Source organism: Silene latifolia, chromosome 9 (assembly GCF_048544455.1).
Source record: "Silene latifolia isolate original U9 population chromosome 9, ASM4854445v1, whole genome shotgun sequence".
Taxonomy (NCBI): Eukaryota; Viridiplantae; Streptophyta; class Magnoliopsida; order Caryophyllales; family Caryophyllaceae; genus Silene; species Silene latifolia.
This window is the reverse complement of record NC_133534.1, coordinates 151549530-151567781: the sequence shown is the minus strand read 5'-3', so window position 1 is coordinate 151567781 and position 18252 is coordinate 151549530. Positions and strand designations below refer to the sequence as shown.

Below are 18252 nucleotides of genomic sequence, written 5' to 3'. Positions count from 1 at the left end.
CCCAAATTACCCAATTTGGGTTTCAACTAAAATCTATGAAACAACATATACTAGGACCTTACCCACAATACGACGGTCTCAACGGCGTAAAGAACACAACGATCCGATGACTCTAGCCCTTATGATTTGCCAACAACGCGACGAGAGAGAACTACGTAACTTCTTTTTCTTTTGAAAGGTTTAGAAAGGTGAAAAGTGATTAAAGAAAAATGACGGAAGCCTTTTATATTAATCTCGCGTTATTAGCAAAACCCGTCAAAACAAACCCGTAAAACACACTTACTCGATCGAGTAAGTGACTTACTCGATCGAGTGCCCCCTACTCGATCGAGTACCCAACTTAGTCGATCGAGTACCCTACAGGCAGACTACTGATTTGCGTCAAAAACTACTTACGCGAAAGAGTAAGCCCTACTCGATAGAGTACCCAAAGACTCATAAAACCGTAGTATTACAGTCTTCCCTCCTTAAAAAGAACTTCGTCCCCGAAGTTCAACACATACATAAAACAAACCTACCTACTCGAATAAGACAGAACAACGCAACTAAAAACTCAAAACAAAACCTCACCCTATAACACATGCACTCTTAACACCAACTCCACCAACTATGCCTACCTCCACAACACGTCTCACGATATCGTATCAACTACATTATATCTCTCTCGACACTAACTCCATACACTACCAACTACTGTCCACAAACGCTACTAGCTCCGTAATATATCATCCACTAGCAAATTCAATATCAAGACACTCATAGACATCAAACGGAATGTTACACACCCACTTAGAATGACCAACGGAATAGATAATACCTGCATCAAGCAGCTTCATTACCTCATCCATCACAACATCTTGCATCTTTTGGTTCAGCCGGTGCTGACCCTGTCTGCAAGGCTTGTGATCTTCCTCCAGCTCAATCCTATGCATACAAATATCGGGACTAATCCCCTTGATGTCATTCAAAGAATAACCCATAGCTTTCCTGTTTTTCTTAAGCACAACTAACAGAGCAGTCAGCCGATCATCATCAAGTTTAGCGCTAACAATGACTTGATATTGCTCGGTATCATCTAAGAAAGCATATTTAAGATGAGAAGGAAGAGGCTTACGCTCAGGTACCTTTTTCTCTATGGCGCAAAGAGTTCTTATCATATGTTCCACTTTCTCTCTCTCAGCATCGGTAAGTTCACGCTCATCTAAAGCAGCTTCAAGTAATTCTAACACAGCGTCATTGTTATCTGGGTTATCTGCACACTCATCCAAAAGCACTAGGGCTTCTAGTGGGTCGTTTATAAAAGAACCCAACCAAAAGTCATTGACAGACTCGTCAACAATATCAACAGAATAACATGTATCCTCTATCATTGGCCGAGCCTAAGTACTAGGCAGACTGATAGTAATCGCATCGTCCCCAACTGCAAGAGTCAAACGCCCTTGTTTGACATCAATAATAGCCCTAGTTGTACATAAGAATGGTCTTCCTAGTATAATTGGGGTCCGGGTATCCTCAGCTATGTCTAAAACGATAAAGTCTACCGGTATAAAGAACTTGCCTACTTTCACAGGCACGTCCTCTAAGATACCCAAGGGTCGTCTTACAGATCTATCAGCCATCTGTAATGTAATATTAGTCATTTTAAGGTGACCCATTTTCAATTTCTTGCAAACAGAAAGAGGCATGACACTGACACTGGCTCCTAAATTACAAAGAGCCTTATCTATTACTTCATTGCCCATAATCCAGGTAATAGAGAAACTACCCGGGTCTTTCATTTTAGGTGGAGCTTTGTTTAAAAGTAAATTACTAGACTCTTCCATGAAAGCAACAGTCTCAAATTCACTTACCTCTCTCTTACGCGTCACAATATCTTTCATAAATTTAGCGTAAGTAGGTACCTGGGTAATAAGTTCGGTAAAAGGGACAGTTACCTGGAGGTTCTTGACAACGTCCACAAACTTACCGTACTGTCGCTCAACTTTAGCGTCCTTCAGACGTCCTGGATAGGGCACTCTGGTAGCAACGAGTGGACCCGCGACTTTCTCTTTACCTTTATCAGCACGTGACGCCTTCACATCAGGGGAAGTTGACACGGTAGTGGAATTAGATATTAAAATTGAAGCTCCGCTGGTTCTGGCACTCGATCGAGTAGTTTCTTCACTCGATCGAGTGGTTTTATCATGAGAATTACTCGATCGAGGCATTTGAACCTCTCGATCAAGTTCTTGAATTTCAGGTTCTCTCGATCGAGTCCCAGAATCACTCGATCGAGTAATTTTTTCTGCCAAAGTGCTCGATCGAGAGGAATAAAATCCTCGATCGAAATCTGTTAATTGGGCACCTCTCGATCGAGTGGGATTTATACTCGATTGAGTAACTGGATGGGCTATTTCACTCGATCGAAAAGAGATTTCATTCGATCGAGTAACAGGACAGTATTCAGCAGGGATATCGTTAATCAGATCTGCTAACTCGTCATTCGGGGTATCATCAACTGTCACAACCCCATCTTCCGGCATTTTTGGCCCATCATAAGCAAGACCACTTCGGAGATTAATGGCATTGATTTGGTCGCATGAGGGTCGATGATTAACTTGGTGTTGCGCGAGTGTTAATTGCGCAACTTGCTCTCTTAGCTCCACAATAGCGGTATTATCCTTGTTGCATTTCTCCCCAAGCTGTTGTGTTAAGTTCAATACCAAGGATTTCAGTTCGGCTAACTCCCATTTGTAGAGGGGGAGTCCGGTTGCGGCGTTGGTGTAGATGGAATAGAAGCACTCGTTGAGGTCAAGTCTTCATATAATTTGGAAAAAGAAACTCCTTGCTTGAATTTCAGATAAGCAAGGACACGCTCTACATTTGCCATACAACTAACAGGGTCATTCCCCTCCATGCCGCATCTACCACATATTATCTCATGCTCAGTAATAACACAAACTTGTGATGCTCACCCATAGTCTGTATAATCTCCGGACTACCTAGACTTCCGCTAGGACTCTCCACCTCAGGTACTACCAACTCGTTCACATGTCTACTTCCTCGGGGATTTCCATACTCGGCAACATGGATGGCGGCCATCTCCTCAATAAGATACCACCCTTGCTCATCCTCTACGTTCTTCTGAAATCTCCCTTTGGCCGCATTATCAAGAACAGCCCTCTGGTCCGGATACAACCCACTGTAGAATTGGGTACATAAGAACTAGCGCTTGAAACCGTGATGAGGCACAGAACGGATGAGCTTCTTGAACCTAGTCCAAGCCCCGTTCAAGTCTTCAGTAGTTAGTTTCTCAAATGCAGTAATTTGAGCTCTCAAGGCATTAGTACGCTGTGGTGGAAAATATCGCCTGTAAAAGGCCAAGGCAAGGGAATTCTAGTCGGTTACACCGGCAGCTTCCCTGTCTAAATCTCTCAACCTTTCCCGGGCATCATCAGTCAAAGAGAAGGGGAAAAGGACTCCCTTCACTCTGTCTTGTGTCACCCCATCAGCAAGAGGAATGGTGGAACAGTATTCTGTAAATAATTCTATATGCTTGCACGGATCTTCTCCAGGTACCCCCCCTGAAGAGATTTCTCTCGACCAGCTTTATGTAAGAGGGGTTGATTCCAAAGGTCCCCGAATCAGTAGTGGGTAATAGGAAACCTTTTGGAAGGGAATCCACTGTAGCCTCTGCATAACTGGCTATATTTGGCATCCTAGCAGATAGAATTTACAGTGAAGCAGGTACGACAATGTTCTCTTCTAGAACGGATATCCTGCAAAACTTATCAAGAACTAACAAAAAATATGAGATCAATCTCAAGGAATAAATTCCTTGAGATGGGAGACAAACTTAATACAAGCAACAAAATTACACCACCTCCCCGACAACGGCGCAAAAATTTGATACTGTCGTCAGGTACCAAAAATAAATACCTAGTTACAACTAACAGAAGTTAGCAGCAAGTAGGGTCGATCTCCACAGGGAGATGGGAAAATTTCAACTTAATTAAGTCCGTCTAGGTAACAGTTCTGGGGGTTTTAATTGTTTGTTCTAATCTAAAAGAGATCAAGAAAGAGAGGAAAAACAAAGGAATAAAGGTTAAACAAATAGAGAAAAAACAGCTAAGATAGTCGGTTCACCATGATTCTTCAGTCATGCAATCTAGGTCTCAGGTCAATGCAAGTATGATCTATGGGGTAGTGAATATCTCCTTCCAGTCTCAATTCGCCCTAAAGCACAGATAGCTTAGCTTCCACCCTTACTACGTGCCCTAATGTTCGCCACAAGTCTCACCCTTTCCAATCTTCCGATCTAGGTCAAGGTTTACTGCGGTTTAATGACTAATTGCGTCGACTCATGTAGGCAGAAATAATTAAATGTAACGATTAACAACAATAACTACACTAGCATTAAACCTAAAAATTCGATTTACAATTCCTTCATAATCATGGATTCCCTAAGTCTTAGCAAGAGAAATTAGCTATGCATTATTATTGTGATAGCAACAATCATACACAAGCGAGGAGAATTAAACATGGTAGCAAGTAACGAGAGATTAATGATAACAAAACAAATAAGAGAGAAAGAATTAAAGAGAATCAAAAGATTAAGATTAAGATTAAATAAAGAGATACGGATCACAAGTTTTAATCCAAGCAATAGTTCTCAAGTAAGACTATGAGAGAGTAAAGAGGAAGAGAGAGAGAGATGTTGCAGTTCAGAGATGATGAAGTAGTAGTAACACGCAGTACTTAACCTAATTTTAAAACTAATTACAAAGCCCAAAACGAAATAAGGCAAAAACACACATACAAGGTGAAACCTCTCGATCTAGTGGAATGAAACCACTCGATCAAGGACATAACCAGAAATCCCTCTCGATCGAACAGAAAAACCATTCGAACGAGGACTTCTTATATCAGCCTTCTCGATCGAGTATCAGAACAACTCGATCGAGTGAATCTTCAAATGATAAAGCATTCGATCGACTATTAAGTGGTCGATCGAGCTATATTAGCACGTAGGACTCCTTGACACCTTCCGAGGTCAGCTCACGCGTCTTTCAAGTGATAGATTCTAAGCTCCGATTCCTTATTCTCCACAAATGCATGCAAATGAGTCAAGTTTAGGCTCGATTTATCTTCTTTCTGGTCAATTTAAACAAGACAAACCAAAGTAGACTATTCAGGGGTATTTGTAGCTAGATGCTACATAAATAGTACAAAAATGCGTGTAAAAATGAGGTAAAAACCTAATATAAAATACACGCAGCAGAATACATGATCGTTCTAATGGCGGAAACATTAGCAAACGATTTCATGCGATCAACAACTTAATAGGTTCAGTGAATGACTATGAGTCTATCATAGCAATTCCACTTTAATCAACATGAATAACCTATTCAACCTTGTTGATGTTACACAGATACGAAAGATCTTATCATCATAAGACTCTCGATTGTATGCCAATATTCTCTTACTTAGATTTGGAAATCTAAAATACATTGCACTCTTTCCAAGTCTCCCAATCACTCTTCACAGAAGAGAGCATTGGTACATTATTCTCAATAAGTAATATGTGATCAACATATAAGACATGGGAAAATAATTCAGGCTCCCACTTAACTTCATGTATAAATATGATTCTTCAATAATGTGATGAAATCATTCTCAATTATCACATGAACGAAAAGTATAATCCTTTGATGCTTGCTTAAGACCATTCTAGGATTGCTTAAGAAAGCTTTGCACAATATGTTAGAATTCTCAGATCTTTATCTAAGGTTTTATGTTCCAAACACATCCTTCTCTAAATTCCCATTTTAGAAAAGCGAATTGTAATATCATTTGCCATTCTTTATCAAAATAAAATGTGGCAATTCCTAACATGATTTTATCTTGATTAACATCTTTATGTCAATCTATGCTTTTACTTTAAAGAGACTATAGCCTTAAAGTAAATCTACTCTTGAGTAAATTTTCGAATTGTAATGCTTTGGCTTATATACAACAAAGTCGATTTGGGACAAGGTCATAATACCATTACTTTCGAAAAGTAACATATTAACAACAAGACATGTGCGCTTTACTCCCATTCTATCTCAATAGATTATAGTTCTATTACTTTAAAAAAGTAACACAATAACTATAAGACATGTTTGTTTCGATCTACTCCCACTCTATCTCTTAGAAATACATCTATCTTCCTAAGAAATAGCTTTGAGAGTTACAAACATATTTGGTGGAGTAATAGAAGTTTGTCTAGACTGACGTTTTAGCACATAAAAAGATCAGCTCTATCATGGCAGCTTGATTCATGTAATATGCGAATCTGATCCATGTCATTTGTTAAATAGACTCTCTATTTCAGGTATCTCCTGGTTGATCATTCGTTTAGAATAATGTGTCCGTTTTGGATCGCAAATTCCCAAAATTTAGTTTAATAACTCAAATCGACTTATGTCCATGTTATATACAAACTTGAGGTTTTAAGCCCTCCCATAACTCGTTTGGAGTCTTATAATTGTGTAGCCAATTGGTTTATCAAATTTCCCTTTTTAGAGTTCAATTAACTCTTTTGACTTTATAATCATTTAATTTTATATCAAATAAGATGTAACATTAAGTCACAAAAACTTCAGGAGTTATGAAGTTAATTACAATGATCCCATCGTTGTAATTCTTTTATGATTAAATTAAGTCAACACAATTTATGTTATGATATGAAAGATGTATAACGACAAGTTTTTAGAACGAAAAAGGAAAAATTTCATAACCGAATGACTTGGGTTGAAAGCGAAGCCATTAAAATTCATACAACCATTGTTTACGAAATGGTAATGAAACAAACTTCCATGTCCAACATAGGAATCAAAATAAGTTCTAAAAACAACAAGTCAAAATACAACAATACTAAAAGAGACAATCAAATAAAAGCCAAGCTTCCATAGGCTTTCTTCTATGGGCGGCTACACTAGCATCCCTTGTTGAAGATCATCCTCAAGCTTGCTTATCCTTTCCTTTCTCCTTACTCACATGCCCTATATCACATTTAAAGGGGGTGAGAATCACAACTTGTATCTAAATACCAAAGTTGAGATTTTTAATCAATAACATAATAGATTGGAGATTTTATTACCTACTGGAGTCACACGTCCAGCTTTAACATCTCCAATATACTTAGGGAAATTTCGTTTCCAATTTCCAATAACTCTCGGCTTGCATAAGCAAGTTGTGCAATTCATGGAGAGTAGTCTTCATGTTTTGCATATTGTAGTTTACCCTGCACATATGCCTTCACTTTGTTCAAAGAATGTAGAACTCGGTCTATGACGAGTTGCTCAGGAATATCAACCTTTTGGATCTTAAGAGTCTCAACAAGCTCAATCAACTTAAGCACATGAGGGCTAACTTTTTGGCCCTCTTTGATGTTCATTTCAAAAAATGCGGAGACCACCTCATATTGGATTATCCTTGGAGCTTGCGAAAACATGCTCACAAGCTTGGTGTAGATCTCATAGGTCGTGCTTATCTTGATAGCACTCCTTTGGAGATCAGGCTCCATAGAGAAAATCAAGACATTCTTGATAGCGGCCGACTCTTTTAGGTAAGCCTCATAGGCTTCCCTTGCGACGGAGGTTGACCTAGTAGTAGGTGCGGTGGGAGCGGCTTCGGTAAGGTAACAAAGCTTGTCGTCACCTTTCGCGGCCAAACGGAGTTGCGCATTCCAATCGGCAAAGTTTGAAACATTCTTTTCAAGTTTGCGTCGATCCATAAAGGATCGGAGCCAAGAAGAATTAGGGAGTGGTGGTGCGTTTGTGCTAGTTGATGCGGATGTAATTGGAGTCGACATTGCAAATTAATCAAATTGACTACAAAATAGAAATGAAGGAATTAAAAACATTTATCGTCTTAAAATTTGTAAATATTTTAAAACAAATCTTAGCATTTATATAGTGACCTTTACCCAACTATAATAAATGATTCCGAGACCCAAAATTCACATTAGCTTGGATGTGAGCCAACGGGCCCTCTACATCTTTTACTAATATAACTTTGGTGAGTTAACCTTTTAACCGGTTCTACAACTAGAACTCTCGGTCGATGATTTTACATTAAATTCATCTTTAGCCCGAACCTTTTGCGGCTACAGTCGCAAATACCTTCGTTGAGATCAACCAAACTTTCGAAGTGTAATAACTACTTATTACCCCATTTATCTAACGTCAATAGAAGCACCCCGAAAAATCGTATTGTACCCCTTATGAAATTTAGACTCATGGGCTCCTACTATTTGGTAAGGTTAAGTCTCAATTTTTAAAAGTAAAGGTCTTGTCAATTTATTATCTATCAATTTTAAGTGAACTAAAATTCGAATTCTCGATAATTATAATTGACACGGTCTATGACTCGATATGATATGCATGTGTTGTTATGGCGATTTGGCAATGCATGCAACATATTAAAAGAAATGCAAAGCAATAATAAATTCCTAGTATGGCCTTTCCTAAATAGAAAATTAAATAATCTATTACATATTCGAAAACCATCTCCTTTGGTCCCTTGAATCTTCAAGTGGCAAGCTTCCCAAGAATGCCGTCTTTGTCGAAACGCCTTTCCGAATGGCACCGTCTTGAAGAAACTCCATGATTACAAATAATAATAAAAATACAAAGCTATTCCTATTATACATTTGTAATATGAGAAACTAGTAAAAATAAAAGTATTACGAGATCACATTAAATTACAACCGAATCAATATTCTCTTTCATTACGGGTAATATCGATTAAAACTAAGGCCATACTAAGATAAATTACATAATTCAAAAATTATATAAATAAAAGACATTCAATAATTGAAATATGCAGCATTATAATATGTGTATATCATGCCAAATTAAGTGCCAAATCGCCCTATTTAACTTATATCGATTATATAACCCGGTTTTATGGAAATACATGATTTTAACTTATTAAAATCACAAATCAATGCTTAAATCAAATTTAAGCTCAAGTAATTATCCTAACACTCTTAGGTCTCAAAAATTAGTCATCATTCAATTTTTGACAATAATTCAACTTGATTTAATTTTATGCTCATATTTGACCTTAAAATCATAACTATTATGAAATAAATCCAAATTAAATTACAATAATTTCAAAATTTGAATTTTAAATTTTTGAACATTCTGGAATAAATCAATGACACTCAAAAGGTCAAAAATCATGGTTAAATTTTTGAATTAATTTCGAGAAAATATAGTTGCGATTTATCGGTTTTATCAAATAAAACATCTAAAGTATACAAAAATTAATCAAATAAATTTTATAACTTTAGATCTGATAAGTGGAATATAAATACAACCTAAAATAATTTTCTCATGCTATGTAATTCGTTTTAGCTAAATATGCTAAAATAGTCACTATTTATGCCATTTTTATACTAAAAATTCATAAATCATGCTAAATGAATCAAGTTCATTTCAAATTTTACACACAGTGATTAAAACATTCATTTGACAACATATTAAAATTTCATGACCTATTTCGAAGTTTAACTATATTTAACCATTTTACCTCCATTTAATTCATTTTTATCTCATAAAAATCATAAATCATGCAATATTAATCACATTAATACGAAATCTTACATACAATAAGTAAAATATGCATGTGAGATCATATAATTATTTCAAGGTCAGAGACTTAGTTTAACTATTTTTAGCATTTTAATTTCAATTTTAGTCGTAAAAATGTAATAAAATAACTAAAAATCATTAAAATGAGCAATAAAATACCACAAATCATAAAAATGATCTAAAAATATTTTAGGACCAGAATATATACCATGCATCATGATTTCGTGAGTTAATCTAATTAATTGCAAATTTTTAGTTTTAATTAAGTTATTAATAACTCGAAAAAACTATAAATCGATTATGCAGACAACATCCTATGCTCTAATACCAATTGTTAGGTTCATATACCTATTATTAGACTCTTCTAATAATTAACTAATTAACATATTAATGTGAGTTCATTAGATCTAGTGCACGCATAACTAAATAAGTGATTAAATGAGAAAAACAATGTCCCTTACATTGTTATTTGGCTCGAAAATAAGGGCTCAAATAAGGCCACCTTCCTTATTTGTTCTTGAGCTTAAATGTAATGGATGATCCTCTAAAATCCCAATGTAGAGATCCTCCTTTGATTGCACTCAAGACAAAACCCTTAAACTAATATATTAATTAACTAGATTAATACACTAGTATCCTTAAAATGATTCTAATAATATTCTTATTACTACACTAGTAATCTTATATTGTTATTAGAATTTAGGATGAACAATCTTTTGATTTTCTAAAACTTGTTTAGAGAGAAGTGGGAGAGAAAGAGGTAAGACTGCATGTAAGTGTAGAGAGTAAAATTAGAACAAAATTCTCATAATTAAAGAGGAGGTGGCTAGGTAAGGCAATGACAAAATGCCAAAGCTTGGCATCTACTTTTGCTTTTAATCATTTCCAAATATGTAGGTGTGTAAGCTAGTGTAGTGTAGGTTTGATTATACATATTTTATCACATAAAATAATTCACCCACTAACACCTTCCACCCTTAATATTTCGGTCCATATGTATAAAATGGACTTCCAATTTATTTTGTCAATTTTTCATTTGTCACACAATATGTCACATGTAGTAAGTTATATGTTATTAATTAATTTAATGCATATTTATCAAATAAATATCATTTTATATATTAATTAAATTACATAAAACAAATTGACTAGTGATTCTTGATCACATAAATAAAATGGGTCATATAATTATAATTCACAACATATTGTAATTATAATTAAGCATTCATTCTTATCTCTATTGTTTCACAAACAATAATCAATTTTAGTAATAAAGTGTTTTCATTACTAAAATAAATCTTATTTAATCAAATTACAATAAGATATAAATATTCTCTCTCACAAATGAATTGTTCAATTTTAAGGAATTTATTAACTTGTATCGTCATACAATTAATCAATTTGTCTATTAAGGAAATTGTCCTATAGGTGTGACGTTAAGGGATCAACTGATCACCACCGTCAAACGACAGTAATGTCAAACTCTAGTTAGCCAATCATTACTGATTAATGTTGATCAGTTGACTATATAAATGAATCATCCCTTACGTATTCTTAATTTGAGATTTAAACATGTGATCGCACTATTGTTCAGAACACATACTCCAACAAAAATCACCATATGGTTCATCACAGACATTCAAACCCAAGTGTTAGCTAATGATATGAATGTTCAATAATAATAAGAGATGCAACTAACTTACTAATTTAATTAGGTATGTAAACAAAGCAAGTGTCCACCAACTCATCTCCACCAACCGTGACCGGGACACGCCCACGACGTCACCAAACCACTAAGGTACTCGGAACACGTCCGTGTTACCGGGCCCGAGTGCGACTCAAGTCCCCTGCCAGACAACATGCCTCACCGCATGAGTCCCTCCATAACCCAAGTACTAATGTGCACATTCCCTTGGAGTGGGAAGCTCCAAGGGAGACTTGAGCGGCAGACGGTTTCCCAACCGCCTTCTGTCTCCAAAATCATCACCAACAATCTCCAATGTCAACAATTCACCAACACAAGAACAATTAACCAAACAAACAAGCCATTAAATTCATACAACAATCAATTCGTACTCATAACTTCATTAATTCATTTTCTCTTCTTTTAATTGTTTATTAACATGTTATAGTGCAAGATAATTAATGCTAAAGTCATTCACCATACTTATTCTTCCCAAAATCATTATGAGACCACAATATGTGCAAACCCTAATTATCCAACACATGTTATAATATAATGCAACTACTATGAGATAAATGTAATTAATGCAATTAATGATATTAAATGTACAATTAAACACTCATAACACCATAGCTAAGTAGGGAAACCCTACCTTGAGGTTATCTCACAATTCCGAAAACAAATCCCTAGAAGTGCTCCTCAATGAAGCTTCCTACACATATTAATTACTATAATCAACACTACAATCTATTATAATAAACACACTAACTAAACCCTTTAATTATTCCTCTTAAATTCTTAACCCTAATTAATTATGGTGAAACAACTAAACTAAGTAAGGTTATTAAGACAAGATTAAGAGATTAAAGTCTTGGTTAACTTACTACCAAAGGTGGATGAACAATTGGCAAGAATTCTTCTCTTGAAAGACTAGGGTTTTAAGAGGATTGAAGGTGGGTAATTTTAGAGAGATAATTGGGGATGTAGAGAGTGGTGAATTGTTTTTTAGGATAAAGTTTTTGGTGGGGGAAATCTGAAAAGATAGGGTTATGAAAGCGACGTCTCACCCAACATTTCCCGTGTAAAGCTTACTCGAACGGCACTCGGTCGAGTAGATGCCCACTCGATCGAGTGGAGGCTCCACTCGGTAGAGTGTAACGTCACTCGGTCGAGTGACCAACTTTCAAGGCTTTCCAGCCTACTGTTTTGAATCACTTGGTCTCCCACTCGGTCAAGTGGAGCTGCACTCGGCCGAGTGGTTTCCCTACTTGGTCTAGTCATAGTTAAATAAATATGAGGTATTACAGCTCACCCCATCCAATCTCCATCCTCGTAGTCCGGTCCTGCATTTCACAATAATCAGAATAGAAGGTTACTACGCAATTGCTTTCACTTATCAGTTGTTGAATGGAAATAAGATCGCAAGTAAGTGTTGGGACAAATAAGACATCTTTCAAAATGAAATTCTTTCTCAATTCGACCTCCCCATGGATTTCAGCCTTCATTCTCCTACCATCGAGCAAACTGACAATGAATGAATCCTCGCACCATGTTTTTTTTAGGAACTCTTTTCTTCTGATGTGACCATAATTAGCGCATATTTAGCCCCCGAATTAGCCTTGTTCCCATGATTTTTAGTGCATATTTGGGTCATTTATTATCTTTAGTTCTTTGTTTTGCATATTCTTTGAGATTTTGATCCCTTGGTAGGAAAGGAGTGCAAATCTTGCATTTTCATGGCAAAACAAGACTAAATTGATCGAATCCAATGACCAAGCATCAAGGAGAGACAAGATTAGAAGGCCTTTGTACATATTATAGTAGATGAGCAATGTTAAGAAAGGATCCTTGAGTCCCCGAGGAAATCCCCAAGGATTTTGTGAAGAAAAGGGAAGAAAAGAAGAAGAAATATTGCTGAGGTACAATCCGTGCGGTTTCTCCACAATCCGCCCGTCCTCCCACAAAGACAATCCGTGCATTTTCTCCTTAAGACGCCCGGGTTAGCAGCCACCACAATCCGCCCGGATTCACCCGAAGACGCCCGTTTTCCCCCGCCTGAATCCGCCCGTCCCGACTCCAAAACGCACGGATTCCTGTACAGCGCAATTTCGTCTTCTCCAAGCTACAAAGAAAGAAGCCCTTCCTTCGAAAAATACCGGCTCCTCCCTGCTCAATCTAAAAAGTGTAATTACTAGTTTAGCCTTTAGTTAACCCTAATGCATCCACCTAATTTCCACTATAAATACCCCATTAGTCTAATTAGAAGAGCATGTTCGTCTTATCAATAATTAGAGTAGTTAATATCAATAAAATCTCTCTTTAGTATTGTAATCAACAATTAATCAAGTTCTAATACAAGTTTTATTTCCTTAATCTCTTTTTTGTTCATCCTTTATTTTGGGTAATTGAAAATTATTTGGGTTATTATTGGGAGATTGACAACCTCTCAGTCAAGCATCAAGTACTTCTTTTATTCTTTGCTTTATTATTGGAATCATTAGTAGGTATAATTCTCTTAATCCCTCTTTAATTATTGTTAATTACTTACATTTATTCATCATGTTTCCTTTTGTTGGTATGATTGACAACCTTGCTAGCATGATCAACATGATAATGAGTGAGTAGTGACCTAGCTAGGGTTAATGGGTGATTAGGGGAAACCAACATGGGGAATGATTCATGCTTAAATTAATATGCTTTCATGGTTTATTTGTTTGCTTGTTTTGATCTCAACTCATGCACATGTTATGTTTGATGAAATGCGAGCCTATGAATCCTAGCATTTTTTACCCATCACCTATCTTTTCAATGAGACTTGTAAGACATAAACCAACTCGAGTCTCATTAGACCATGCATATTGTTGAGTAGGGAAGACTAAGTCGACTTGTAGGTGTTGTACAATCTAATCGATTCGGCTCCGGGACCCAAACTTTCCTTGGATTGTAAGATATAACCCAACTCAATCCATCACAACAATAATTGCTTGCTTATAATTTGAGAACATGTTTGTATGATCAATTCCCATGATTCCCCTATGACCCCATGACACCCTAGTGCTTTTTATCAATTGTTTACACCCTTTTTATTCATCTTGCTTGTTTATTTCCATTGCTATTTTAGTTTAGTGACCTTCTACATCAACCCAAATTGTGACACCCCTAAGACACCACTAGTTTCAATAGAAATCTCATCTCAATTCCCGTCCCTTGAGATCCGAACTTTACTTGCCTCTTTACTAATTGTAGAGTTGTTTGTGAAGCTATAAATTGTGTTTTGATTCGGACGTGACCCAACGACCACATCTATTTAATTGTGAACACGAACGGACCGATAAAAAATGGCGCCGTTGCCGGGGACGATGTTTACTTGATTTAGATTTTATTTTATTGTTATTAGTTGTGTCTTTCTTTGCCTTGGGGAAGTAAAACTCCTCAAGGTTTGTTCTAATTATTTTCGAGTTGTTTGATACTTTGCATGTCTAGAATGTCACAAGGTGATTTGTTACCTTTTGACCGTGAAATTGAAAGAACCTTGACAAACAATAGGAGATTTGGTAGGAGGAATTTGAGAGGTATTAGTGAGGTTGTTCAACCAACTATTGAGTTCATCAACCCTTTTGCAAGAGAAGGTGAGGAGAACCCATTTCAAAATACCCCACAAAATCAACCTACAATGCCTATGTTTTCATCACATTCCGTACCCACCGAGGAGAACCTACCCAATGGTACTCCCACACCACAACATCTAACCGGAAATTTTATTGCTAAATCCGCCGTTATCCAATTAGTCGAAAGGAGCCAATTTGGGGGGATGCCTAGTGAAGACCCTCATTCTCATATGTAAACCTTTTGTGACTATTGTGATGCGATTTCTCAAACCGGTGTGACTCAAGACCAAATTCGATGGGTCTTATTTCCTTTTTCTCTAAGTGGCACCGCGAAACAATGGTTGAAGGGCCTTGATAAGGCCACTCTCGGAATAGATTCTTGGAAGAAGTTGGCACTAGCTTTCTACAAAAAGTTCTACCCACCGGAAAAGACTAACATGCTAAGAGCTCAAATTACGGGTTTTAAGCAAAGAGATGAAGAATCTTTGTATGACGCTTGGGAGCGGTTTAAGGGAATTTGTCGCTCATGTCCTCACCATGGACTTAGAGAATGGTTCTTGGTACAACAATTTTGGAACGGTTTATATGAAGATTCAAGGAACATTCTCAACATGGGATCAAATGGAATGTTCACCGAAGTTGATGACAATCAAACATGGAACAAGATTGAGGAAATGGCGGTCCATAAGTCACAATATAGTAGACCTCGCAAGGCTACTAGAGGAGGAAGGCATGAAGTGGACTCCGTTACTCAATTGGGTGCTCAAATTAGTGCTCACATTGACACAATCAATTTGAAGTTTGAAAAAGCTATGGCTAGACTTGAAGAAGTCTCAAAATCACCAAAGCATCATGTTAATGCCATGACGGCATCCTCATAAATCCCAAGTGGGATATGTGAGAATTGTGGAACTTTGGGACACAACCAAAGTGAATGTAGGGGAACAAATGAACAAGTAAATGCTTTCCAAGCATACAAGAGTGGTACCCCTTATTCCAACTATTACAATGAAAACACCAAGTTTCATCCAAATCTCTCATACAAAAGCCAAAATGATCAAAATCCTCAAACAACTTACACCCCACCTCCCATGAGAAACCAAAATCAAAGACCCTTTTACAACCAAAGCCAAGGTTACCAAAATCAAAATCCATACAATCACCAAAATGACCAAGGTTTTGATGTTCAAAAAGCGGTCCTCCAAATGCAAAAGAATCAACAAGAGTTTTTCACTCAAATGCAAAAAGATAGTCAAGCAAAGGAAACCACCATCAACAACATTCTAGCTCACACCAAGATGTTGGAAACACAATTGACTCAACTAGCATCTTCAAGCTCACAAAGACAAAAGGGGAAATTACCACCTCAAAGTAATCCCCCAAGACATGATACGGTTAGTGCCATTCACTTGAGAAGTGGTACAAGGTATGAAGCACCGAAGAAGCAAGTTGAGGATGAAGTTGTGGAAGCTAGTGATAAGGAAGAAATTGTGCAAAACTCCAAAGATGGAGAATCATCAAAAGAAGAAATTTCAAAGAAAAATGAAGACAAGGTCAAGGAGAAGGAGCCCATTGTGATTAGACTTCCTTTTCCAAGTCGTCAAGCCAAGCCCAAATTTGATGACCAACTTGGAAAGTTTATGGAAATTGTAAGAATTTGGAAGTCTCAATTCCTTTCACGGAATTAATCAATCACGTGCCGGCCTATGCGAAATACATGAAAGACATCCTCACAAAGAAGAAGTCGATCCGGAAGCTTGAGACTATCGCCTTCACTAAGGTGAGTAGTGCAATACTTCAAGGGAGTTCACCTCCAAAACTAAAGGATCCGGGAAGCTTCTGAATACCGTGTACCATTGGCGACACCACGATCAACAAAGCCTTATGTGATCTAGGGGCTAGTGTGAGTGTTATGCCGTACTCGGTAAGTAAAAGGTTGGGGATGGGAGAGCTTAAATGCACCAATATCGCACTCCAAATGGCCGATAGATCGACGAAGACACCATTAGGGATATGGGAAGATGTCCCCGTGCGAATTGGGAAGTTTTTCATCCCGGTGGACTTTGTCATTGTTGATATGGAGGAAGACTCCAACATTCCAATCATTCTTGGAAGACCCTTCTTACACACCGCGGGTGCGGTGATTGATGTAAAACATGGTGAGCTCACTCTAGAAGTGGGAGATGAGAGTATAACTTTTAATCTTGACAAGACTATGAGAGCTCCCCGTTTACATGAACCGTGTTTTATGATCGATCATTATAGTCGGAAGGATGAAAGGAAGAAGTCGGAACTCCAATGGAAGAAGAAAATTGAAGATGCTCCATTCAGAGAGCAAGTGAATTGTGACAAAGAGAGCTGGCAAAGCTCATCAAAGACAAGCAATGAAGAAGATGGCCTCATTGGCCAAGAAAAGGAAATGGGAAAGTTGTCTCCATCAAATCAAGAGATTTTCAATGATCAACTTAATGAAGTTTGTGGTCTTTGGGACGACGAATTTGAAGAGATTTTTAATCCCTACATTGGTAATGCCATCGATCAAGACCGACAACAAGGGCCAAGGTCTATTGAAGACCTCTATCATGATAATGAACAAGCTTTTGATTACTTTTTCAAGGTGTTGAGCAACATCAACAACACCTTGAACATGCCCCCTTGACATCTCATCAAGAATGAGAGTTTCGTGGAGTCCTCCCTAAACCACCATTTGTAAATATTTCTAACTCCCTAACTTGCATTTCAATTCTTGTATTGCATTTTTGTTATTTTTGGATTTTTATACTTTGATCAAGATAATTATCATGTTTGAGAGAAGTGAGGGAGGGATTAATAATTTCAATTAATGTGTAGTGCTTTAGCTTAGTGTGGGGATGGCAATTGCCAAGGCTATCCATGTCTTAGTAGTGCCCCCACAATGAAGAACATAAGAGATAAAGAAGAATGGAAGAATAACAAGAGATATGCGTTGTACACGGATGGAACTGAATCCGGGTACAAAGGGGTCGAATCCGAGCGGATTCAGGAGAATCCGCCCGTTTTCAAGCAATCCGGGCGTGTTGGGTAGAAGACGCACATCCTGAAATGAGCTGAAGTTTTGAAATTTTTGACTGTCAGCGAATCCGGCGTCCTACATCCTAATCCGCCCGTCTTCAAAAAGCCGCCCGTCCTGAAAGGAAGACGCCCGTCTTCTTGGCTGAGGAAAACAAGAAAAATTCAAGGACTGAAATCCGCCCGTCTTCTACAGAAGACGCCCGTCCCATGTTTGCAAATTCGGGCATCTTCCCTTAAAGACGCCCGTCTTTAGGCGAGTTTTTCCCAACCCAGAAAAGGCAGAATC

At 37.4% G+C, this 18252-nt stretch overlaps 1 non-coding gene across 1 annotated transcript; it reads right to left on the bottom strand.

The window, feature by feature from the left end:
• Positions 1-15352: 15352 nt before the first annotated feature.
• On the bottom strand, positions 15353-15459 carry LOC141603127 (small nucleolar RNA R71). The gene has a single exon (XR_012525023.1). It is a non-coding gene; the product is annotated as a small nucleolar RNA R71 (small nucleolar RNA).
• Between the last annotated feature and the right edge of the window lie 2793 nt (positions 15460-18252).